The 26,011-nt window shown below is 33.9% G+C and overlaps 2 non-coding genes across 2 annotated transcripts; one reads left to right on the forward strand and one right to left on the reverse strand.

Moving 5' to 3' along the window:
* The first annotated feature begins 24,363 nt into the window (after positions 1-24,363).
* Positions 24,364-24,436, forward strand: TRNAR-ACG (transfer RNA arginine (anticodon ACG)). Its single transcript has one exon. It is a non-coding gene; the product is annotated as a tRNA-Arg (tRNA).
* A 449-nt stretch (positions 24,437-24,885) lies between these two features.
* On the reverse strand, positions 24,886-24,956 carry TRNAG-GCC (transfer RNA glycine (anticodon GCC)). Its single transcript has one exon. It is a non-coding gene; the product is annotated as a tRNA-Gly (tRNA).
* Between the last annotated feature and the right edge of the window lie 1,055 nt (positions 24,957-26,011).

Here is a 26,011-nt window from a genome sequence, read left to right on the forward strand (position 1 = left end):
AGTGTATTCTAACCAATTGTAATTATTAGACCACGGAGTGGTATTTTTTTATATATCAATGTAAAAAAGTATCGCGATTTAAATATTTATTATAACGATTGACAGTTATTCAATTAGCTACTCGTAAATAAAATAAATTATTCTGATTACAAAGGGACGAATTGGAAAGTTTACCCTTGGCAACGAAACTGTACGAGTTCGATAAAGTTGTAGAAAACCATACACCGATCAAGTATTGATTCAGAAACTTGGAAATGTCCTTTAGTTTTAGACGATTCCGATGTAGCCTCAAGCTTGGATGGTGAGAGATGGACCGCAAAATCACTGGACTTTAGTATCAAACTCCGCACTTTGTAAGCACTTTCAAAGTGTGAGGAAATGGTCTTCTATATACGTGCTATAGTATTCAATAAAGATAAGTAGGCACCTACTAATAGTGGTGAAACACTTTTTATAATATTTTACATTAATATTATGATTTACTGGAGGCATTTAATCCAATTACTGACTAATTAACTTAATAATGTATCTTATATAATGTAATATTTTATAGTTGTAGAAACATTCCATACGTTTTTTTCTAGTATGAATGTGAGCACTTTTAAAACTCAATGTTTGAAAAATATATCAATAAATGATTATCACTTACAAAGTTAACACATTTTTTATTAATAACCAGGTCAAATACGAAGCAACATTAATTTAATTTACTTATGTCTCATTGGTTACTAAAAAGAAAATGTTTTCCATGAAAAGTCACAGCATCCAAATTTTTTATATGTACATTTATTTATTTTAATTTAAGACTGAATGCGCAATATACCACACAATATGCAACATTATTTCATACTATTGAAAATTTATAAAAAACTAACATATTAGAAAAATCCACGAATAGGCTGAGTGGAATACTTTAATTATGTTAAATTAGAAAATGGGTAGCCGTTTATTGGCGGAATTCGATAGTTATTCTAAATTTCTGAACCTTTCTTTTACTGTTCCATTTTCATATGAGGTTATAGGGAGCACACACTGGTTTGCATTTTAGGTACAATGGTAGTACGTCAGTTTTGAAGATGTTAATTATTCAGGCGGCCAAAAGCACTCCAGCCCAGCTTTAATCTGAGAACAATTCCATCATACACCATGAACGTTACATATTATTAACATTTATGTTGTAAATAGGGTGTTATGTAATATTAAAAAAAAAACACCTAGCATATAGATTAAATAAATAACAATAAGAAATGCAAGAATGTGAAAGTTTAGTGATACGTTATATTTATATAATATGCTTATTTTTTTCGTATTATAAAACTAAACGTATATTATTATATAATGACGTCATAGATCACTTGAGAAAATATAGACGGAAGTGATGAAATAAGAAAGATTTACAAGCTAGAGAATCTTAGAGAATAGTTCTGTTATGTTATAACCTAGTATGATTACTCAAAAGTGCTATGCCAAAGAAAGAAATGGAGGCAATGATGTCCAACCTCTGATAGGAGAAAAACATCAGCTCAAGAATATATTTTTTGTGGACGAATCTGAAACATATTATCTTGCTGGCAATAATAGTTTGACATGGCAAACATGTTACATGATATATCCACTTTTATCGCAAGCCTTGCAAATCCTAATGAATTGTGAAAATGGGTCACTTCCGGAACGAAAGTTGGCCCTTACTGACGCGGCGTATGGACCAACTTTACTAAGTAGCACCGGAAATGTAGTTCTCTCCGCTTGTCTGTGTATGTATGTACGTGTATATCTTGACAAACTCATCTGAATAAGTGAAGAGAAGAAGCATTTTCTGTCTCTTACATAAATAAGTATAACAGTATGAAGAAGTAGATACGTAACTACATTTTGGACGTATGTCATGTAAACGTACCAGTTTAAGAAAAAACTGTATTTTAAGCATTTCTACTTGGATTAAAATTAGTGTTAACATTTTATTTCTATTAAATACGTTTCTGAAAACATTCCGAATCACGACATTAGTGGATTCATTCAAAGAATCCAAATTTTCAGTATAAATTTTATACTTATACATTTTTAACATTTAAAAAATCTATAGGAAGATACTATTCTTCGTAGATTATTCCGACAGTAGTGAGATGTAACGGCGGGTAATTATTATTTAATAAACTCTATTACCAGGTTTATTTTATCTCACTACTCACTACCAGACGGACCACCGAATAAACCGTACCGTAGCTTACACTATCAAATAACGTCGGTTACGTTGTTTTGCTCTACTTTATAATGCGATACAAGTTAAAACGCTAAAAGGCACAGACCCTAAAAAAATGTCACGCGATTGAGATCGGGCTCTAATATTTTTGTCACTTATGCGCTAGATGATATTGAACAGTTCTCCATTTAAAACGCAATTTACCAAAAAGTGTCGCTTACGTTGTTCTGCCGATTAAGGGTCGATATACCTACATCTGAGATTCAAACCAAACGTTTATACTAGAAGAAAAAGACACCTTCGTTATTTATACTGTTATCTTTATACAATCACCTTTTTGGCAAACATTTACTTTTATTTTCCTGGTTATACGGAATGTTGATGTTCCTTGTAATATATAAAGCGCCGTTATTTAAAGTCATCAATAGCAGTTGTTATAATCCTGATTATGTCGGTAGTGGATAGTTCTCACTGTGCCTAATATGCCGACGAATAAATGTGGTTTTTCATTATTGCTAAAATTTAAACATATTCCTTTACCAGTCAAAGTAAATCTTAACACAATAATATCTCAAATAAGATAAACCTACTGCCAATATGCAAATAGACCCGATAACTACCTTATTTCGAGATACTCACCTATAGTGCTTAAAGGAGGACTTTAAGCTGTGACACTACATTTTTCTCACGTTTTAGAAACTGAGACAAACATTGGTTTAAAAATATGCCATGGTAAATCGATATAGGACGATTTCAATAAATATGTATGCAGAGACAAATAGCAAGATGTAGTGTCGAAAAACACAATCTCAATATCCATAGAACACATAGTGCAAATAAGATAAAAAAAGGAATATTTTCAAATTTACCCGATCCAGCATACAACAATAGACTACCGATATTGAATGCGAAATACAATGAGCTGCAGTTCCTGAAGAAATTTTGTCGGCCTGAAACAAAGGAATATTATGATGATCTTCCTCATGCTGGAAATTTAAGAGACGCAGATGAATAAACAATAATTACAAGATAAAAAGAAGTTTTTATATACCACGTTTTTAAATTTTCTGTTGAATCATATAAACTTGACAATTCTATGTATTAATAATTTAATACAAATAAGGCAATTGTCAGCAAATCATTTTTTTGCTATTTTGCAACAAACAAATATAGAATACTGAAATGTCATTTTGATTTCCATAGTAACGCACGTATATATTAATAATTTAGTTGCTAGGACCACCCCCTTAGCAACCAATAATAGTGGATTGGATTACGGATTTCTTCCGAAATAACATTTCATACAAACAGAATTAATTGAAAATGAATTCAATTCTACTTAAAGATGGCTAAAAGTATTAAAAGAATGCATTAGCATCGTGTTCTGATATATTCTAAAAGTTTCAAATGTCTAGCTAGTCGGGAAGTTAGTTAAAAATCGATTGCAAGGTTTGTACTGGATAAACAACCACCGGACAAACAAGAATATGAGCTAAGAAAAACGTGGTAAAAAATAACAGAGTTGAAATGCATTTTTGAATGTGCGTCAGTATGGACAATTTTCATTTTTGCAGTGGTAATTTCGGACTTCAATGACAATTTTTGTTATATTATTTGTTTTCTAATTACAAGAATATAAACTACTATTGACAAGAATACTCTAATATGTGTACTTCAAAATTAGATATACATTCATTTATTTCTCGACACCTGTATTTTTTTGCAACTGTTTTAAACCTTTAAATGCAGATGTCTCAAAATCACTTTACTTGAAGATTCACCGGTCTTGCAATATGCCCTTCATTTACTTCTTTCTACATATCTTCAATTTATGGAGAGTCAAAACTCGATAAAAGAGTTTAACGAATATATACCATACGTATAGATAGGTGAAGTCTTTGACAACATATGTACTTTTCCTCGCTATTTTTACAAGCTGTTTATTTGGTCGATCCTCGGAGATTCTTTCTTCCTATCAGTTTATTCGATTTCCATAAAGCTGCCTCGAGTTTCGCTTCGACTTAAAAAAAATCGAATCAAATTTCAAAGAGACGTTACAGTGGCGCACTCATTGTCGAAATGTGAGATAAAACGACGCGCTCTTCCGAAAAAAAATAATGGGTTTTTTGTGCAAGTGATGTAAAGTGTGGAGATCTCAGCATAAAGCGATAGATAGTACCAACAATATGATACATCCGAATACACCATACACACGGAAGTATTCATGGCATATTACTTCCCACAATTTGAGGAGAACACGCAAACATGTCGCACTAGGGATATTATAAAACTACAAGCCTTTCTTCAAGAAACTTATCTGCCATTCATGAATATTTGTATTATATATTATTTGTTATTATGTATGATTTGCTTCCACCGTGATTGACGTATCACGTATATTTTTATCTCCGATCAAAATTATACAGGGGCGAAGAGTGCCTGTTTGACGGAAGTAAGTGAAGGGCAATCGAAAAAGTGCATACACAAACTTGGACAGTCTGGATTTAGCTGAATTTTATTTCATTTCAGCATTTTACTGATTTTACATATTGTGTCTTTTTCAAATAAAGTAATATATATTAATTACATAAGGTATATTTAAATAATTCTTTACAGTAAATAATATTTTTTTTTAAATAATTCTAGCCCAGTTTCAAACCAACTGTTTTCATCAAAAGAATAAGAACACCGTAGGATTTCGCATAAAAATTATTCTCATTTTACAAATACACAATTTCGTTTTTCTGGTATACGGTAGGGGGTAGGCTACTCGTAAATTGCCTAGTTTTACCCTCACAGCACGGAAATTTTATGATGTCATCACTGTATTTATTTACATTTTGATCGCGAGAAGTATGATTTAATAAACCAGAGATTTCTTTGGAGTTAATGATTTCTCATAATTGTGAATTAATCTTTTTTAATAAGTTAAGGCAAATTTTAGATGTTAAATAATATATAGAATCTTCACCTTGTTTTTAAGGTAAATGCTATAATATAATCGCTTAGTAGGGAGTTTTCATTGGAAGCGAATAAATTGGTGGTCAATCTATGCTGCTAAAATTTTACAGCGACGAATAGACTTTTATACCATATTTCTAATGCAATCACTCTAGATTCAGATATATGCCGTCAATGTATTAACAATGAAACATTAGAGGCATTGGGAACGCCATATAGATAAAGAATGTTAACTTAGAATTAATAAAAATTGGGTTAACGGTCATCATTTATACTTTAATATTGATTTATTTTATTGCCATGTGGCATATGAGCCCATTATAAAAATCATGGGGTCTATGCGACTGACATTTGCGCACTGTTCACTCCGATCTAAAGTTCAGTTTTCTATGGTCCTGATAATAAGACGAGGTTGGGTCCTATGACCATGTAACATGTAAACTAAACGAATCTCGAATCATAATAAATATTTGCCATGAATAAGTACCTAACGACAAATAAATATTTCGATACAAGTACCTATGTGTATATCAAAGAATTTTAATAATTATGGATCGCTCTTTTAGCATACATAGTACCTACCTAAATACAGATACAAATTATTATTGTATATACTTTATTGTGTCAGTACTAATCAACTGCCTCTGACCTTGACACATATGGAGAGATCGCAGTAGTAAAGTGGGGGAATGTTATTTTTGTATAGGATAGGGTAGGGTGGTATCACTATGGAGAACTTTCGTTTTAGAAAACTGTTTTTTTGTTGAATTGGATTTAGTAGAAATTATTGTAATGGCTGAAAGGTATAGGTTTTATTAGACACGCGTATAACGGGGGTATGGAAGTATCGAACGCATTTTTATTTTTCGGCAGAAAACAAATACTTACTAATTTGAATGTAATATTTCTGGAAATAATTAATTAGGGTGAAATTATATTTGGATTATTGCATAATTACGTTTTACGTTATGAAAAGCATCTAGATGTGGGGCCATAGGCGTTATCAGTACATATTATGTCTTATTTGCATGTACAAATATATAATTTGAAGTAGGTAGGTATGCTTCATGATCAGGTAGATACTGCCATAAATTACCATTGTTACTTCATTCATGGCAAATAGCTCGGTTTTCCTTCCCTGTCAATTGAAATTCTTGGACACACCACTGAGACGTCCGTGGCACCAGAGAATGGACCCTCGTCACTCGGCTCGATCGCATGTCGTTCAAGTTTAATGCTAAAAACGTGTCCGTTCACTTCGCCGATAGGTTTGTTTTGTTCCCTCGGTTGTCTCCAGAGGACAAACATTTAGTTTCGAGTGTTTTTAGCCGAAATGTTAGCAAATTCACGAAGAGTAAATTAAACAATTATGTGCCAATTGGACGTTTCGTAAATTGGGAAGCGAGCAGTCTGCCTACATTCAATTTCAGTGATTGACTCTGTACTGACAACAGTTCGTTTTTGTATTGTATTGCTTCGCCAATTAGGGAAAAAATCGGCAAAATCATAAATTCATTAAACCTAAACCCTCAAACCTACTCTCTCCACCAGCGATAGCAAACATTTTTGTGCTTGCGTGCTAAAAAAGTAGAAAAATATTTGTAATAATGTGTAGCATACTACCATTGGAGGAAAATATAAATTAAGAAGTTCTTTCTAATTAGGTTTCCTATATATTTTTTCTGTTTCCGTTATCGGGTTGTTAAGTGTCGTTCATAATAATATATAATAACTTATATTATAAGCCGACAGTTATAAAACAAAAACTTCTCTTCAAGATTCATGCGACTAATATATTATTTGGCTTTTGTTATATATATACCAATAAAAAATATCCCGTTTGTGGCAGGTGTCATTTAGAGCTACCTGTTAAATAAAATTAAAATAAGTTAAAAAATATTTTTCGTTTCGGTTATAATGGTTTGAACATGATCTGGAAAAGAGACTATTTTTCCCCAATGATCCCGCTTATATAAAATTCTCTCGTATGGTATGAGATTTTTTTCGCGCATACCATGGGTGCTCGACCGCTGCCTTACTACAATCAAAATAATTTAGTTTTCCCCCAATATTTAAAAGTGGAATGTTGTTGTATTCACAAAGAACAAAATAGAAAAGTATATATATATATATATATATTGAAGTGGGTAGTGTGCTGAGCAGTAGCGGCCGGTGACAAAAATATGAGGGAGTGCAAAAAAAACTCACCTATTTATGCAAGAAGTCCATCTTCCATCGATTTTGAAAACACGTCGATAACACGAACATTAAAGTCTGGTGTTGACGATATCAATTGTTTTTCTATACTTAACATCGCAAGAGTATTTAGCCTGTCTTGAGTCATTGTATTGAAACGTCGATATTGAGTGGGAAAAATCAATATCTTCGGTATTTTCTTTAAAATCAGCCCATGTCAGATTAAAATCGCAGAACGTTCCCGCGACACGACAGTGCTGTGATCTGTCATATAAAATCGCAACTTCGATTAATGAATGCATTGTCACGATACCTACGATGACGTTACGTATTGAATTGAATCGTCGATTTATGCTCTAAATTCCCATTGATGACATTCCAATGTAGGGTTGTATCGAAGTATTAGCACTTATGGTGATCCGAAAGCAGTCTTTATACTTACCCACCTATAGGATAGATGATGCGCCAATGTGAATAATAATTGCTTCATGAATTCGACTCGGAAAATTAATTCCCATTATACGAGGGTGGGTCAATAATTCCTTAGAAAAAAGCATTAAAACAGTTTTGATTTTTGTATTTTTTTTTTATTTCTCAACATAATCTCCTTGGAGCTCAATACACTTGGTTAGACGTTTCTCAATTTTTTTTAAACCGTCAGAAAAATAAGTTTTCGGAAGGTCCTCAAAATAAGCATTTGTCCGATCGATGACTTCTTCATTTGAAAAAAAACGTTGTCCACTTAGCCATTTTTTTAAGTTTGGGAAAAGGAAAAAGTCACTGGGGGCTAAATCTGGCGAATACGGTGGGTGGTCGACCAATTCGAACTTCAATTCTTCAATTTTAGCCATTGATCGTAAACATGTGTGAACACGGGCATTGTCCTGATGAAAGAGGATTTTTTTCCTGTTTAAATGAGGCCGTTTTTCTTCAATTTTGTTTTTTAGCTGGTCCAATAAAGATGCATAATAATCCCCTGTTATTGTTTTTCCTTTTTCCAAATAGTCAACGAAAATAATTTCACGTGCATCCCAAAATACAGTAGCCATAACCTTACCAGCTGATTTTACGGTTTTCGCCTTCTTTGGACATGGTTTGCCTTCGCAATCCACTGCTTTGACTGTTCTTTCGTCTCGGGAGTATAGTGGTGTATCCATGTTTCATCTACAGTCACAAAGCGACGAAAAAATTTATCCGGATTGCGTTGCATGAGCGACAACAGGGCTTTAGAGGCCACCACCCTATTGCGTTTATTGTCGACTGTGAGCAAACGCGGCACCCATCTTGCAGAAATATTTTTCATGCCCAATTTGTCATGTAAAATAGAAATGACGCTACCTTTTGAGATCCCTGTAACCTCAATTATCTCACTCAACTTTAATCTTCGGTCACTTAACACCATATCGTGGATTTTATTGATCATTTCTGGTGTAGTCACCTCTACAGGACGTCCTGAGCGTGGTTCATCCTTTGTTGATGTACGACCACGTTTAAATTCATTTAACCAGTTATAAATAGTTGCAAGTGAAGGAGCAGATATGCCGTGAACTAAATCCAACTCATTTTTTATTTCCTTTGCTGTTAACCCTTTTATATTAAAATGTTTAATAACAGCTCTAAACTCAATTTTCTCCATTTTTGTAAACAAGCAAATTTTTTTTTAGTGTACGAGAAACACACAACAACCCGACCAATCTGATTGAAACTTCGCAGCATACTGAATCGGTAGTGCCGCTGCATGAAAACAAACCGCTTACAGTACTAGTCGCGCCACCTGTCGGCTTTTCTAAGGACTTATTGACCCACCCTCGTACTATAGGACAGTGGGTAGTTATCGACATACTACATACACAGTTACCTACCCAATGATAAGGTTCTTCTAAGATAACTTCATTGCGACAAACACTAGGATAATTAATTGTTAAAAGCTACCACCCACCTACGTCTACAATTCTACACCTAAGTACCTATTTATTCTCAATAACAGCCTTTCTGTGAAATACTTACCTGATTAAAATCATAATGCACCTAAGTACCAAATCAACAAGCTGAACTGAACTGTGTGTACATCAAATTTAAGATACCTACCTATTGAAACACTAATAGTAATAGGGTAATCTCAAAATGAAAATAAAAAAATTAATCCACCAACGTTAGCATAATAATATCGGCGAAATCGGTGAAACCGGGAGCGGCTTACGTTGAACTAAACTTACTAAACTAACCGTTTGATAAATAAGTCGGGAATATGTTTCTATTTTTGCACGTCATGCATCGACATGACGTTGGTCATCAATAATTAGGCTTCCAACTATATCTCGACGCGTGGCCTAAGCGCTTGTGTTGGAATATTTATATCGGCCAGTGTATGATTTTATTGTCCGAACGCCGAGTTAAACTTTGTGTGCTATGGCATTAGGTACAGACAACCCCCTGAAGAATTAACTTGGAAAACATCATTTCCAACGAAGACTCATGTAGTCTTATAGAACTTTGTTGGTTTTGATTCTACTAGCCTCATTTGTTGATGTGAATTTTTAAATGTATGCGTGAAAAATAGTGTAAATTCAAGGTACACTTTGAATTTTGCTCCTTGGCATGTCTCACCGATGGAGGTATGTGTGTATTGGTCGCGTCTCATTGGTGTAGTTACGTGTGTATTGCTAGACGATGGCGTTAGCGCGTCGAAATCACTATTGTTCGAATACGCGCGGAATTCAAAATGATTGATTTCGTATAAGTTTTCGATATCGCATTTTTCGGAATATTTGGGGGTTGTATATTATATATTTTTATTTAATCGATGATGGGAGTGCAGTGCACACTTTGCTCTTTTACTAGAGCCGTCCCTGGTGCTGAGTGTGGCTCGGTTAGGTTAGGTAAATTTTGTTAGTAAGTGTGGGATATTTATATTTCATTTTCACTACAATTTTAGAATCATATCGATTTAATTTGTACTCATGTGATTACGTTTTATTGAGTATCTTATATAAAAAATGTAATATAGAAATAAAGGTATATTATTAATGCAATAATTAAAAATTACATGAAATGGTCGCAAATGTTAATGGAATTTGAAACAACAGAGACTTTTACACAGCGGCTTAAATGTCGCATTCGTTGCAAATAGTTTTAATATTTTTGTCTAATATGTTGGCAATTATGTTTTCGAAAAAATATATTTAATCATTGTAATATATTCAAGGTATTATATAAATAAATCAAAATTTGTAAAGTAATACAAAGAAAAACCGTAGAAGAGGACAATACAACGTATTAACATGCAATGGATAATTTGGTTTTACACTATAGTAATGTGTACTCGTTGGTTAATAAACTAACTCATACATTTTGGCTCTTGTTATCGTCGATATAATAATATGTATATGTATTTACCTAGTCGGAAACCAGTTATCACACAGTTAAGGGTTGCAATTTTCACTGACTGAAACAGCTCTGATACCCTTAACGGTATTCTGCCATTCCTTCGAGAACTCTAAATGATATTAGTAAAGAGTGGCTCGTTTCCACCGCTGCAGTGACGTCCCGTGGGGGTAGGCAGATTGAGCGTCGCTTGGGGGCGGCAGTTACCCAAAGGGCGGCATATTGAGGAGAATCATTAGGTATACAGCTACATAAACTTAGTAATAACGGAAATAGCTTTCCATTAAAAAATACAGCTCACTGGTTGAGAACAAAATATACTAATTAGGTACCTACTATAAAAGTTTTAACATGGCTTTATTTTTTTTTCGGGTTCGCGATGTCTAGCTTACTCCTATTGTCGTTGGATGTCACGTTCTTGGTGAACAGCAATGCCACGTGCATACCTAATTTAAAAAAAATTCCAAATATGTTTGCCAGTCACTAGCGAGTTTTGGAAGTTGTCAGGTGTATGTTAAAATGTACCTATCTGAAACCGTACACTCGCAATATTGTCTATTGAAGCAGAGATGGCATTTAAAATAGATTTAGTAGTATAGCTAGCTATAAGTATCTTGTTAGTAATGTACAACATATTTTTAGATATTTGAGTCATGAGAAAGGATGATAAAAAGTAATGTATAAAAAATGTGGCGGCATTTTGGAACTGCCTAGTGGCGGCATTTTGTCTAAGGACGTCACTGCACCGCAGCAATGTCATCCGGAGAAGATTAGTGATCGAACCAGACATCATTTAGAGTGTATACTGATGTGTCCAAATCATAGCATTATAATATTTACCACTTGTTTTCGTCTAATGACTACTAGGTTCACAAATTTAATTTTTGGTTACTCTAGGACACTCTAGGTCGTAAATAAATAGTCATGGACGATTTATTGACCGCAGGGTGCCATATTATATGTACTTAGGTAACTATTTCAGTGTGTGGCGATTTATCAGTCCGTTGATCGAGAGATAAGAATGTCAGATTCACTCCTTTCATCCAACATAATTAATTTTATGACTCCGCAAAAAGTAACACACGCGAAATATTTGAGTTCAAAAGTAAATTTTGCGTGAAATATATTTTATTGATACATAAAAAATCCGATGAATCCGAAATCACTCCCTAATGCGTAAAGTTTGCGCGATTTTTATCTCTTTGATCTGATTTTGATTTTTCAGAATACGTTAAGGTTTCCCAAATACTTCCCGGTTGAAGAAAAAATAGCGACGCAAAAATAAAATCCTTTTACGATGTCTTGTTTTCAAAAGAGAAGATTTAACTCTTTTATTCCAAAGTAACGTGTGGGTCGACACTATTTCTTTAATATTGTCGAAATTATTATTTTGCAATACTTCAGTGTTTTAAATTTTATGCAGGGCTCGAAATAGAACGGAACGCACCGGAGCGCCGTTCCGGCTCGTGAAATTTGTAAAATTATCGCTCCGTCTCGTGGAAAAAATATGTTGACCGTCTGAGCTAGATAGGCCATAGAATAGAAAATCTGACACACTTATTTTTATGAAATACACATACGACTTGATGACTATGTAAATATCTTCAAAAAATTTGTCGAGCGCTCCGGTTCGTAAACTTTTCCATTTCGAGCGCTGATTTTATGAAAAGAGAGGTGTTAATGGTTATAATATGTTTTGTTGTAAAATATAGGTCAGTTCATTTGACTTTATCCACTGTTAATTTGTGGATATCCATTATACGAGTACCTATACTCCAATTACTACTTTTACAGAAAGCATACTTAAATGAAAAAAACCATTACCAGTTTTATCTGCCTTTAGTAGATACTCATTTTCGACCAATCTGTTTTTATTTCATGTAGCGTATTGGAAACAGGTATTAATTTTGTACTGACAATAGTTTCCATAAATGGAAACTAGAACCAGCACTCGCAATACTTTTACCAAGCTACCTAGCAACTCGTTACATAACTTTTTGCGTCCGGATAATGTTTTAAGCTTAACCATATTAGTGTTAACTTTCTTAGATACAATGATATGTGTAAACGTGAAGCGTGTATCTTGATTTGAATCTCATAAAATAATTAATTATATACAGTTTTAAGAAAATTTGTTTATTTTATTATTTATTATAATGTTGTTAAATAATATTGTCTGAATTATCATTAATTTCACAATATAACTTAATAAACAGTGATTATTATCATCAGCCGGGGATGATATTCTGCTGCTTAAAGGTCTCCTCATTGTTCCTTAAATCTTTCTCATTACCTACCTAGTTTTTTGCTGCCAAATACGTCCGCTGTTCCGCAGATCAGTTCCGTCGATTCAGCTGTTTTTAGGACGGCCCTATAGCGGTGAGATGCTTCTCGGGTACGGTACGAGGTGTTTGTGACCGAATATGTCCGTCGGCTATTCAATCCTATTTTGTGTAATTTTAATCTTTATTTAATATATGAATATTGAATAGTAGGTATGTTTTTTATTATTCAAAAATTTACACTGTTCAGATTTTCTAATATTCGGAAAATAATTCTTTACTTACGTAAGAATAATGAATTTGCGCGATCTTTCAATAATATGTTAATTAAGTATTTAGATAAACAGTTAGTAACTGTATTATTATGTATTCAAAAAATGATATAGATACTATTATCTCCCATCATTTTCTTTATATATATTATAAATTTAAGGCAAAGTTTTCTAAAGTTTTATGTGCAGCAAACGTGTTTCCCACATACATTTTTTTTGTATCACTGTATCTACATAATTTAGTAAAATTAAAATATATCAACAGTAACAATTATTAGCCATTGAATACCTAAGTAAGTAGGGAAAAGTTATTTATTTATTTTTCGCATACAAATGTGAAGGAAAGAAGAGAATATTTTGTAATATTTTTTATAAAAAGATTAGGTACCTATGTATTTATGTAGTTTGGCAATGTTCGTGTTGGAATTTTAATATTTTTTATTTGTAAAAAAGCAATGCGAATTAGATTACATTTTATACAAATAAAAAATAGTTGGAATCGATGGTTTTTGTTTTATTTTTTATCGTGGGGGCCTCAAAATCACTACTCTAAACGCACCACTATGCATAGTGCCTGATGATGCCGAAAAGTGAAACCCGGGGTGCTTAAAACGATTCAAATAGATTACTACAAAATCTACAGCAAATACTAATGTAAATAATATACACTTAAAAAAATGTTATAAAATGTGCGTTGGTTGAACACGTTCAACCGCTATATTATTTATTATGATTGCATCTATCATTGCATTTATAAGTTCAACGGAAGATTGCAATTTTTGAATAGCTATTGATTTTTCTTGAAATTTAAAATACGTTTAACTTAAAATCCTGTTTTTAATGTAGAGCTTCTGTACTATCACATTTTTTTTCTTTTTAATGTTTGAAAATACGTTTATAAAACACTTTAAAATGTAAATTATGTTAGATTGCACAATTAATATTCTGCCGCTAGATGTACTATTTCGTTAATCTACAGTGGCACTGCATTTCGCCCGAATGTTGAATTTACACTTTGAAGAGGCATTTTTATTAACTTTTATATTATCAATACTGATTTTTAAAAGTTCTTTATCCAATTATACCTACAAAATAATAATAATATATGTTTTGTAACTCGACTAGTATCTGTATTGGAATTATAAGAATAAAACTAGGGATTCTTGGTATAAAGTATTATTTTGTTCGCCATGTATTATGAAATCGTTTACACAATGTGTGTGATTATTTTTCTGGCCGTCGTGAATAAATCACAATGTTCTCGTATAGTTTTTCCCGCGATACGAAAGCTTCAAACCGACGCGCCTCGTAGCTCGCGAGAAATAAGCTTATTATAAATTTGAGCTTTATATCTGTGTCTATGTAGCTGTCTTCTTACTCGAACATGGTATTTTATGTAATAATTAAATTCAGTGATTCTAAACATTAATGTAGATATTCACAATAAGGCACACATTTACATTATTATATTCATTTGTACATTACAACAATATAATATTCTTGACATTATAGAATGGCTTTGCAGTTTTAGGAGTAAACATGATGATATTTCTGCAATTACCTTAATAACGTTTAATTAGATATATATTTTAATATATGGTTACATATACAATTATTGTTATATATACCTATCTAGGATGTTGCGGAATTGGTAAGATTAGTTTAGAATAAAGAAACGTTATGTAGGTAGTTTGCTTGGCTGCATTCGGTAGAAGATGGCATACAAAAAGAGGGAAATTTATTTACATATTATTTATTTTATATTAAGAATAATATATATATGTAATATACACTTTGTGGGGGCGAAAACATCACGTGGCACTAGATCGGCCACGAGCATAGAATGCCGGAGGATATACCGACGAGGCGGGCTATGTACACAACCCCCGATGACAAGAGAAATCCTGGACGGCAGAAATTGAGATAGCTGGATTGTGCCACGGGAGATTTAAACATGCTCGGTCAAAACAATTGGAGAGTGTCGGCGCTGGATCGTCCAGGATGGAGGAAGTTTTTGAAGGAGGCCAAGACCCAGCAAGAGTTGTAGGTAGTGACATAAATAATAATATAATATATACCTATTCATTTTAAACCTACAACATGCCATGAGGTCTAATGACAGTGGTGTAGTGATTCAGCAGTGCAGTAGTAGAAGTAAAACGATCACATAAACAGTCATTATTTGAGAAAACCATATAAATATCGATCATCCAGTTCATTAGTCAAACATCTCCAAATAACTAGTTTTGAGATAATGGCAAAAGCAATATTATAATGGGCACCATAAAATCAAATATTATTGATTTATGCCCAAATTGTATATATTTTATCAACAGGTGTTTCAAGATTAGGTACTTTTAGACTTTTAGAGACATTTAGAGAGGACATTTAGAAATATTCTTTTAATGAACCAATATTTCGTTTAATTCTTTAGAACTTTATCAGCATTAGCATTTTTTGGTGGCATTTTGGAGATATCTGAGTACTGAAGCAGGTAGTGCAAAATTTTACATATTTAACTCAAATTTAATTTTTTTGGAGTTGTCTGACAAATGAACTGGACGATCGATATTTGTGAGCTCATCGGGTATCGATTCCGGAGACCCCATGTGAAAGCACGGTGTCTTCATGACATGTCAATATGAATCCTTGAGAATAAGTCAAAGTGAGTCCAGCGAGAAATTGAAAATATTACGAACCAGGGCTCGCGATAATTTTCTGAAAATATGAACTTATTTATCTAATTTTATGTAGATTTTATAACAAAATCGTATTCGATGTTTTGTTGTATGCCTACGCAGCTCAGACAGTCATTTTTTATTTACAATTAATTTTTCCACGAGGCGGAGCGATAATACCGGGATTTCACGAACTGCGGCTGTGCTTTGGTGCGCTCCGGTTCATTTCGAGCCTAGCTTCTTCAAACCTATCGGTTATATTGTGTTGTATTTTAATTTATGTAGTGTCTTTCCATCGTGAATTATTGAAAGTTAAAACCGTTAAAGTCAAAGTATACCTATAAGGTGTTATAAAAATATAAAATCAAACTGAAACTCATATAAAACGTGAGAAGCACTGGTTATCTACTTGCTACTAGCTGAACCAACCCTCGTTGCAAACTATTGCCGGTCATCCGGAAATAATTCAATTGCGGATCAGCGTCCATACTGGCAAAACAAATTCTTAATAGCTATTAGGGGTGGGCCGCGGTCACCCCGCACCCTGCCGGGTTGAGGTCCAGCCTTCTCGGTCAACAGGCTTTAAATATTTTACGTTCCGGGGTAAATAGCACCCTACCCGACCGCAAATCGAGACGTGATCGAGAATTGATCGATTCGGTGTAACAATATTGATAGTTTAAAGATTCCGGACCACTGACCGAAGGAAAATTGATTGAATTATAACATGTATTAAGTGATTGGTTTCCGGTATAATGAGTTGGTACATAGTGTACGCATAATTTGGGTTGGGTTATCACATCTAATTTAGGAAAAATGATAGGTAGTCAAGTTGGAGTAGGTGAATATTGATTTTTAGACGTGATATTATTCTTCTTTCTCTGATTACTTCTCCGCAGGTTTAATTTCATCTTGGCTATCTGCATCTCGAAAACAGGTACTCACTAAAGAAATCAATTTTATAATGTAGTACCTATAGGTATATATAGGTACATAATTATCTAATATACTTGAACATTGGAAGATACTACACTTTTATATTAATTTTCATTCGCTCGGGATAAAACAGACCGTGTCGACCCTTATATTCTCAGTTTTGTTAGAAAAAAGTTAAAATTTATTTGAAAATTAATAATATTTGATTCATTCTGAATTATTTATCAAAATTTAGCCGCCTGTGTGCACTATTCGGCATACTACCAATAAATTTGTGGCTGACATAATTAAATATAACAATATAACGATAGTCTGAAAACAATTTCACGGTCCGAATTTTACATGGAAAACTAAACTTAATTTTAACCAACATGAGGGTTGACACTATTTTTTTCGGGCATTTTATTTGTCGAAATTTACTCATTTTAACTATATGTAGCTGAATAGATGATACATTGTCAATACGAGGATACCCACTGCTAAAATTAACAACGAAATATCTTTACTAAATGGGATATAGTAGAGTTTGAAAAGAATCTTAAATGGTAATGAGCGAGATACATAGCTCAAAGAAGTCATAATCGGTGGAGTATTCTAGTGGTTCCCAAGAGGTAGACATCATACGAAAGGTAGAGTTAGTGGCCGCTGGATCGATGAGATATTCGTAGTTAAGTTTAAGTAGAAACACAATGCTCAGTACTGAGAGACGTGTAAACAGGTTGGAGATTCCTTAATCCAGTACATGATTGATAACTAATAATTATTACCAGTTTACATTTTGACAACAGACAAATACTTTCTTCAATATTTTAATGTTGATGTCGGTACCTACCTAAAATAGTGAATTTCACCGCTCTCATTAAAAAAATCAATGAATTTTCTCATAATCAATATAGGTACATATTTAAAAATTTTAATCACGAAGTTAAAAATATAAAAAAATACTTATATACCTTTATATATTCACGTGATTTTAAATGATTGTGTGTAATAAAATATTGATGGATGAGAAATATTCGAAGACATGCCGGAGAGTGCTTTGGCCTGGTAAAAAGTCTCCGGCCCCATTACACCACTGTTTATTATAATATTCTATTACAATATATCAGTGCTCTTGTTATCAAATTTCGCAGAACGTATTTAAATCCTGGTTTGTAATTATTATTCTAGCGTAGGTTTTAATGAATATTAAAAAAAAGTTTTCGCCGTATGCTAATTAGGTAATTTTTAAAGCAGGTTCATATCTACTCTGCTTTGTAAAGAAAGTTTTATATATGTACCTACTAATCTCAGAATTACATTAAATTAAAATCAACCATACCAACATTTGGGTGGTTCAGAATTCCAATGAATAAAGTAAACGATATCTTATTTTGAGATAATCAATACTGTGGTAAACACATTTTTTATTATTTTCACTCCAATGAAGGTACCTATGAAGTTGTATTTCTATATTTTATTCAATTAAAATTCTTTAAAATATGACCAACTATGTAAAGAATGGATATTAACATAATGTTTAAAAAAATCAACAATATTTCAGAGGTAAAAAAACTTTTATATAAAGACGAAATTTCTTATAGCGCTTTCAAAATGAGTCACAATTTATTCACATATGTGGGACTTATGGATCAAATGTGATCAATCATCTCTACAAGTACCTAAAGAAAAAAATTAGAGTAGGTATCCGCTTTCGACACTTCAACGCCAAAGAGGTAAAGTTTCTTTGAAGGATTTCAACTAATTTCCTTTCCTCGAAGAAAAACACTTCATACAAATAAATATTAAAGCCAAGCAAGCCAGCATTACTGCGAATTTTGTGATTCCAAAGTCCCAACCAGATCACATTCACGCTCCGCCAGATATACTTTACTATTTTGCTACAGTTGAAAGTTACGGATTACAGTATGGACTAGAGGACTTTTAGAGAATATAGAAAAGTTGTAGCACCCTCTCAAACGGTGCGTGCACCCAGATTGGGAACTGCTGAGTTAAATTTACCTAGCGGCTAAGAAATTGTATTATCACACTTAGAAAGACTTACTGAATACAAATAATATGAACACCTGTGTTATAATAAATTTATAATCAATTCATTGACAGGAAAGTTTCACATTTCACTTGTTTCGAATATTATTTTATTTTTAAAACAATATTATATTTTTCAAGTTCGTTTATCTCCTTGTTTATCATGCTACTTTACATGTATATCTAATGATATTTTATCAAGAATATTCATCTTCTATTACTTTCCTTCAATGAATTTAAGACTACAGCGAGTAAAAACTTTCAGTTGAATTGTTCAATAATAATAAAATATACCTCCGTATCGAAATCATTTCTAAGATTCGTTCTCTTATGTTAAAATAGGTAATACGTAATCTAAATGGACAATTTTATGGAATATTTTACAATAAAGCTGACAAGCTTTGAAAAGAGGTTGAAATTATGCAAGGAATACTACTTCGATAATCTTGTATGTGCCGAGATAAAACCACCTTCCAAATAACCTCGCGTGGAGGTACCTGTTTGGTGAAAAGCTCGTCCTATTTCCGCTCCGTATTATTTAGGTATACCCCGGACGTATTTAGGACTTTTTAATATAATTTATATTTTTTAATTAATAAGTATTATATTAGTGAAACAAATTCACGCAAATGCATACTTCGGTTCAATTTAATCATAGCTAGAATTAATTCATAAGATTATTAATTGTCATTGAGATTTTTAACAATCACAATAATGATTGCCAACCAATAGTTTACAGCAGTGATATACAGCGGTCGCATTTATATACCTTACGGATCACGGTATAATTTACACTATATCTTTAGAATTGCTTCTGCGATGAGCCCGAAACGTCGAGGAAAGTAGAAGGAAAAACACGCGGTGGAAGCCAAACATCTATTAAAACCATCAATTCTTTCGCAAGATACACCTGTCGTTAACTGTGGAAAAAGAATAATATATATGAAAAAAAAACTGTGCACAAAGTCTCATTTTATGAACTAGAGTTGTCAGAGTTTTGGTTTGTAGTCAATATTCTCGATTAGCTACTACAGTCATTAAATCTTTGTAGCCGTTTCTTCTTCTTCCACGGCGCTACATCCCGGGGTGGGATTTGGCCTCCTCCACAACCGCTCTCCACTCACTCCTGTCTCTCGCCACACTTCTCCGGTTACCGGGTCTTCCTATACGAAGCCAGTCCACTTCTACGGCGTCAGCCCATCTCCTTCTTGGACGGCTTTTGGGTCTCTTCCGTTGGGGTAGCCACTCCGTCATGATCCTTGGCGCTCTAACTTCAGGCATTCTTTCCACATGTCCCACCCATCGTAGTCTTTGGGACTTACAGTATCTTATGATTGTTTGCTGTTCAATCAGCTCCTCCAACTCGTGGTTAATTTTAATTCTGTAGTGCCCATTTTCCAACGTGGATCCAAAGATTTTTCGGAGTATTTTGCGCTCGAAGACAGCTAATTTGTTTTCCTCGTTTTGAGTTAAGCACCGAGTCTCACAGCCATAAGTGACCATTGGCCTTATAATTGTTTTGTATATTAGGAGTGTACTTCTTCGGCCTAGAATTTTCGAGCCCACCAGTCGCTTGCAGGCATACCAGCATTTATTCCCGGAGATAAGGCGGATTTTTATCTCCTCTGCTGTCTTATTTTGGGTATTTAGGCTGGATCCGAGATACGTGAACTTGTCCACCCCTTCATATGCATGCGGTCCTATGTCTATATTCTTTGTAGCCGTTTGGTGTTGGTCAAATGACGTATTTAGAAATATGTTGCGGTATAATCAACGACATTAATTGACAGCTCGCGGTAAATTTTCTAAACAGCAAATTTTCAATATGTAATTGTCGTACTCTATCTTGCTCTAAAACAGATTACACGATCATGAGCGGCCGTATTAAAAAAAACCACCACGGTTGACAGTTTACATCCCGGTATAATTAACTGTAGGTATCGTAACAGCATAATTATCACTTTTTAAAAATTGATTTTGGAGTTAAGTGATATATTAGAATAGCTGGTCCAGCTCTGGTGAAGCCTACTACACCGCACAAGGCTTATCTTTTAAAAGAGAATTCTAATTAGTTCGATAAAGGAAGGCGCGCTGCTCGCCTACACTTTATGGCTTTCTTTTTTATACGAGACGAGAAAATTCGTACGTTTTTATTACGCCACTGATTGAGTGCAACCTCGCATGCAATGTTTGTTATACGTAACATTCCTTTGTGGGTGATACCTACATAATAAAAAAAAAAATAAAAAACATAGAAGAATTTTCATTATGAATACGTAGGTATTTTTATTATGAATATTACCCATATTGGGATATTTACATGTGTAACTAGGTTCATACAACTTCAAAATAAACAGCATAATATTGTATCGTTGTTTAGTATTTAAAAATATGTTTATTCACTTTTTGCATGAGTTTTATCAGAAACGAGGGTATTTATATAACTTTAATATACAGTCGAACTCGGTTATCACGGCCACGGATATAGCGTGATCTCGGGTGTTACGAGGAAACATTCGATGACATTTTAGTTTATGATTTTCTCCATCCATTTATTCTCTTTTATAACGAGCTAATTATCGGTTATACCGAGCTAAAATATCGTCAAAAAATCTTAAAACTGTTAATGTGTCGATCTTTTAAAAACATTTCGACCCTAAGCAATAAAATCCGACCGGACAGGGTGCCGCCGGGATCGGATTACGTTTATGACACTAGTTAAGTGTCTAAGTACCTACCTAATTGGTGTTTTCGTTGACAATATTGAAAAAGTATACACGCATATGGTTGAAATTGCATGTAAAAAATCCAATGTTTGTGAAGTCAGTAGGTACCTACCAGCGTTCATTACAATAAACAACTTCTTTTGTAGTTTATGAATGCCATGCTTGTTTCGGGGAAAAAATCTAATTGTGTATTTTTGCTTGAATTGCAACTTTTTGTGTTATGTGACCGTTCATTTAAAAATATCTATTCCCTGATATGACGAGTAACGCTTATAACGAGCAGATTCAGTCGGTCCCATCTTACTCGTAATAACCAAGTTCGAGTGTACTTACTTTGATAGTAACCCATAAAACACAATAGGCGATGCTTTTATTCTGTCAAACAGAGAAAATAATGTAATATGTAGGTATAACAGTATAACCAATATAATAATTATAATTTTATTGGTACACAATAACTATCATAATTTATTTCACCATAAACTATTTTAACGGGGTGTTGCGCGCCAGCTTCATTTTAATTATTAATATATGGGGTGAGTCGATGACAGTTGCCATTATTATCAATATTGTGGCAAATTGTGTCTTTTAGGTACCACTCTAGCCAAAGCAGAGTAGATAGTGATAGGCCGTCGAAATAAACTAAACATTTTTTCTAATAAGTGACATCTTGGACATTACGAGCCAATGAAACAAAAATGCTCGATGTATTCGCCATGTTGTGCTGGCAAGGACTGCAGAGGATATCTTGAACGCAGCTCTGGGCCGAAGTCTGTGCTCGTGTCCGGAAACTTGTACGTATGCAGTTCGCCGTATCACACTTTACCGTCCAACCTCTTTGGGTCGTATAGTACTGACATAAAATTCATGTCAAAATAAAACACGGTTCGTGTCGCGGTTACACTTTACAAATAGCCGATATACTGGATTATTTGATAGGTTTGGTTATCATTATTGAATTTATGAATTTTGCCAAAATCGGCTATGAAAATTGAATTAATGTTAATATTGGATCTAATCAAATTGGAGACCGTATATTATACAGTCATCTCCCAATAAAAGGCTAACGGCTAACTGTGCCACGGTGAAATGTTTTACGTACAATTTATATGTAACCGTCTGTGATAGCTGGGCATCAATAAATTAGTAACTTTCTTCTGTGTATTTGTGTTGTATCCACAAAAAATATGGGAGACGGGTTGTCTTCTGGGGGAAGTTGTAAGAAGTTTTAAATCTCGAGCGTGGAGAAATAATGGACAAATTTAAAATTTAAGCCCGTGTGAAAGAATAGACACGTTACGTGTTATTTTCAATAGTTTATTATAATGTACATTAAAGTTTGTCACGTAAACGAAACACGCATTCAATATCGATTTTATTTGAGGACACTCGGTGCGGTGCGGATTGCGTTTTTTACGATATATGGCCCGACCGTCATAAAGTAATAAACCGAGTCTCGGTCATCATAAGCATAGAAATATAACGGAAATCGTGGAAATTCTGATCTTAACATTTACACAAAACTACTTTCATAATTTGTCACCCCTAAGCAACGCATGGTCTTCATGCTCTAACGGTACGTCACTGCTTAGATTAAGCGACACACTCTTCGTCAAAAGGATAATATTTTTTTTCGGTGCCAGGTAAAATGAGGGCGAACGCCGACGAGATGAGGTGACTAGGTGAAGGAATTCACTGAAAAATTATAGCAGGGGATATAGGTAAGTAGAAAAATGGTGAAATGATGACAGCTGGTTGAGAGAATGGTTGTTGATCGGGCTAACCTTCTACCAACTGCAAGTACACTCCAAAACCTCGAAACAGTCGACGAGTTTGTATATCTGGGATCGACCATCAGTAGATAGGTCGGATGTGAAGCGGAAATAAGAAGGCGCACACAGATTGCAAAAAATGCGATGACACGTCTTACCACTATATGGAAGGATCGGGGAAATTCGATTGCCACAAAAACGATGTGCAAACATTAGTGTTCTCGATATTTCTATACGGAGTCGAGTCGTGGACAATGAAGGCAAGGGAACGGAAGGCAATTGATGCCTTTGAGATGTGGTGTTGGCGCCGAATGCTTCGTATTTCTTGGACAGAGCACAGGACGAACCAGTCAATCATCCATGGACTGAAGATAAAGGAACGTCTCTCGACAATGTGTCTGAGACGAATTCTGCAGTTTTTTTTGACATATTGTCAGGCGCGGACCGGACAACCTGGAGAGACTGGTGGTTTTGGGTGGCCTCCAGGGAAGGCGAAGCAGAAGAAGAGCGTCTGCGCGCTGGAGCGACCAAGTGAAAGAGCTGCCTGGGGGCACCATCCATTCTGCCCTGAGAGAAGCGGAAAATCGAGAAGGATGGAAAGTCTTGGTCGCTCAAAGGATGACGAAATTAAAATGTGGTCACGATCCTCAGCCATGAGTGTACAACCAAGAAGAAGATGAGAGCTGATCTAGAATTCTGTTGTATTTCACGATTCAGGCAGCGTGGTGACGAGTAGAGGAATTATATAAATCTTTTATAGTATCTTACCTATATTCTTTAATTATTACTTATCTACTTCTTCACCATGTAAAGAAAATAAATACGAACAGCACCGATGCATAGGTAGGTACTTACTCTTATTTTTGAGGGGAGATTATTTAGTCGAGATCCATTTTCTTATACAAAATTTTAGTCGCCACTGTCATCAGGTCCTGTGGCGCAACGGATAACGCGTCTGACTACGGATCAGAAGATTCCAGGTTCGAATCCTGGCAGGATCGAATTTTTTTAGAGTTATTTTTAATATAATATCATTTATTATGTTGTAGGTAGGCATTATTATTTTCATAAAATTATCTATATGTACATAATTTATGTTGTCGATGAAATTTGGTTGTGGAATCTTATGGCGTATTTTACGATAGTACCTACGGACAAGAAAATTAACAGTGAAACCAAACATAATATAAGATCACTCTGAGATTAATTTATTACTATTTTGCATGAGACTTTTATTTCACGAGTACCTAGGTATCTATTTAATCTATGGTGTCGTCATTATTGCTTTTGTATCTAAGTACCTATGTTATTTTAGTCGGGCTCGTTGCTGCGACCAGTCTCAATATCTCGAAACGAGAGAAAAAAATATAGTGACAATACAAAACACATCATAATTTACCATAGGAAATAATAAGACTAATATTATTGTTTTTATAATTATAAAAAAGAATGCATCGGCCGGGAATCGAACCCGGGCCGCCCGCGTGGCAGGCGAGCATTCTACCACTGAACCACCGATGCTATAGCTCCATGGAAAATGTTTTTGTATATGAATATCAATACAATTTTACGTACGAGAATGATATAAAAATAATAAAATGTGAAAATAGTTTGTTTTATAGTTTTAAAATCCCTACATAATGCTTATTAAAAATATATAAGTACTTAATACACTTTAAAATATTGTTATTATGACATTGCAGTCATAAATACAAGTGTTCGCGAAGTGACTAGCCAGGATGACGTGCTGTTTGTTGTAGATGTTGGCCAGATAAGGGATTTATTCTATGTTATTTATATAATTTTCCATATTATGACGGGACTGTAAATAGCTGCTGACAAAATATTATGTACATAAATTAGATTACTATTATGTTATGTTGTATTCCTTATACATAGGTACTGAATGATGATTAGGATGATAGATACGAATTAAAATACCTACCTACCGTATAAAGCAGGCACTCAATAGTTTTTTTTCTTTCTTTAAATATTAATACATATATTTTTTTACAAACCGATTTATAAGGTTTCAAATACCTAGGTCATAGCTAGATATTATTTGCATTGTACACCATATCACCGTATGTGCGTGTTTTAGTTTGCAAAAACCTTCACAATACCTACTACCTACCATGCACCATATTTTAAGGGAGAGCGTACTGCTACTAGAGGGTATCCTGCGACAGAATAATTTTGTTATGTAAGACGCAATTTAAATGTTACGGTTAGTCTACATTTAAAAGCATTTCAAATAATCAATACGTATATTAAAAATATAAAAATGATAATTGAAAAATAAATTTAGGTACCAAGGTTACAATAAAATATAAATAATATTACGTATTTTGCTAAAGTACCTACATTTTAAATTGTATATTTTGTATTTTATCGCTACGTGGTCCTACACATTACTACACTCACCCTTGGGGGATGGGATATTAATTATTACATACATACTTATTTATCTACATATAATACTTGGTAAATTAAATTAAACTTTTCTTTGAAAGGGGTAGTATTGTTCTTGAAATGTGACGGCCGAGTTCTTTGGTGTGTACCTACCTGATTGTCAC

The sequence above is a fragment of the Rhyacophila brunnea genome, unplaced genomic scaffold (assembly GCF_057557595.1).
Source record: "Rhyacophila brunnea isolate RB1 unplaced genomic scaffold, BYU_Rbru_1.0 scaffold_2, whole genome shotgun sequence".
Lineage (NCBI taxonomy): Eukaryota > Metazoa > Arthropoda > Insecta > Trichoptera > Rhyacophilidae > Rhyacophila > Rhyacophila brunnea.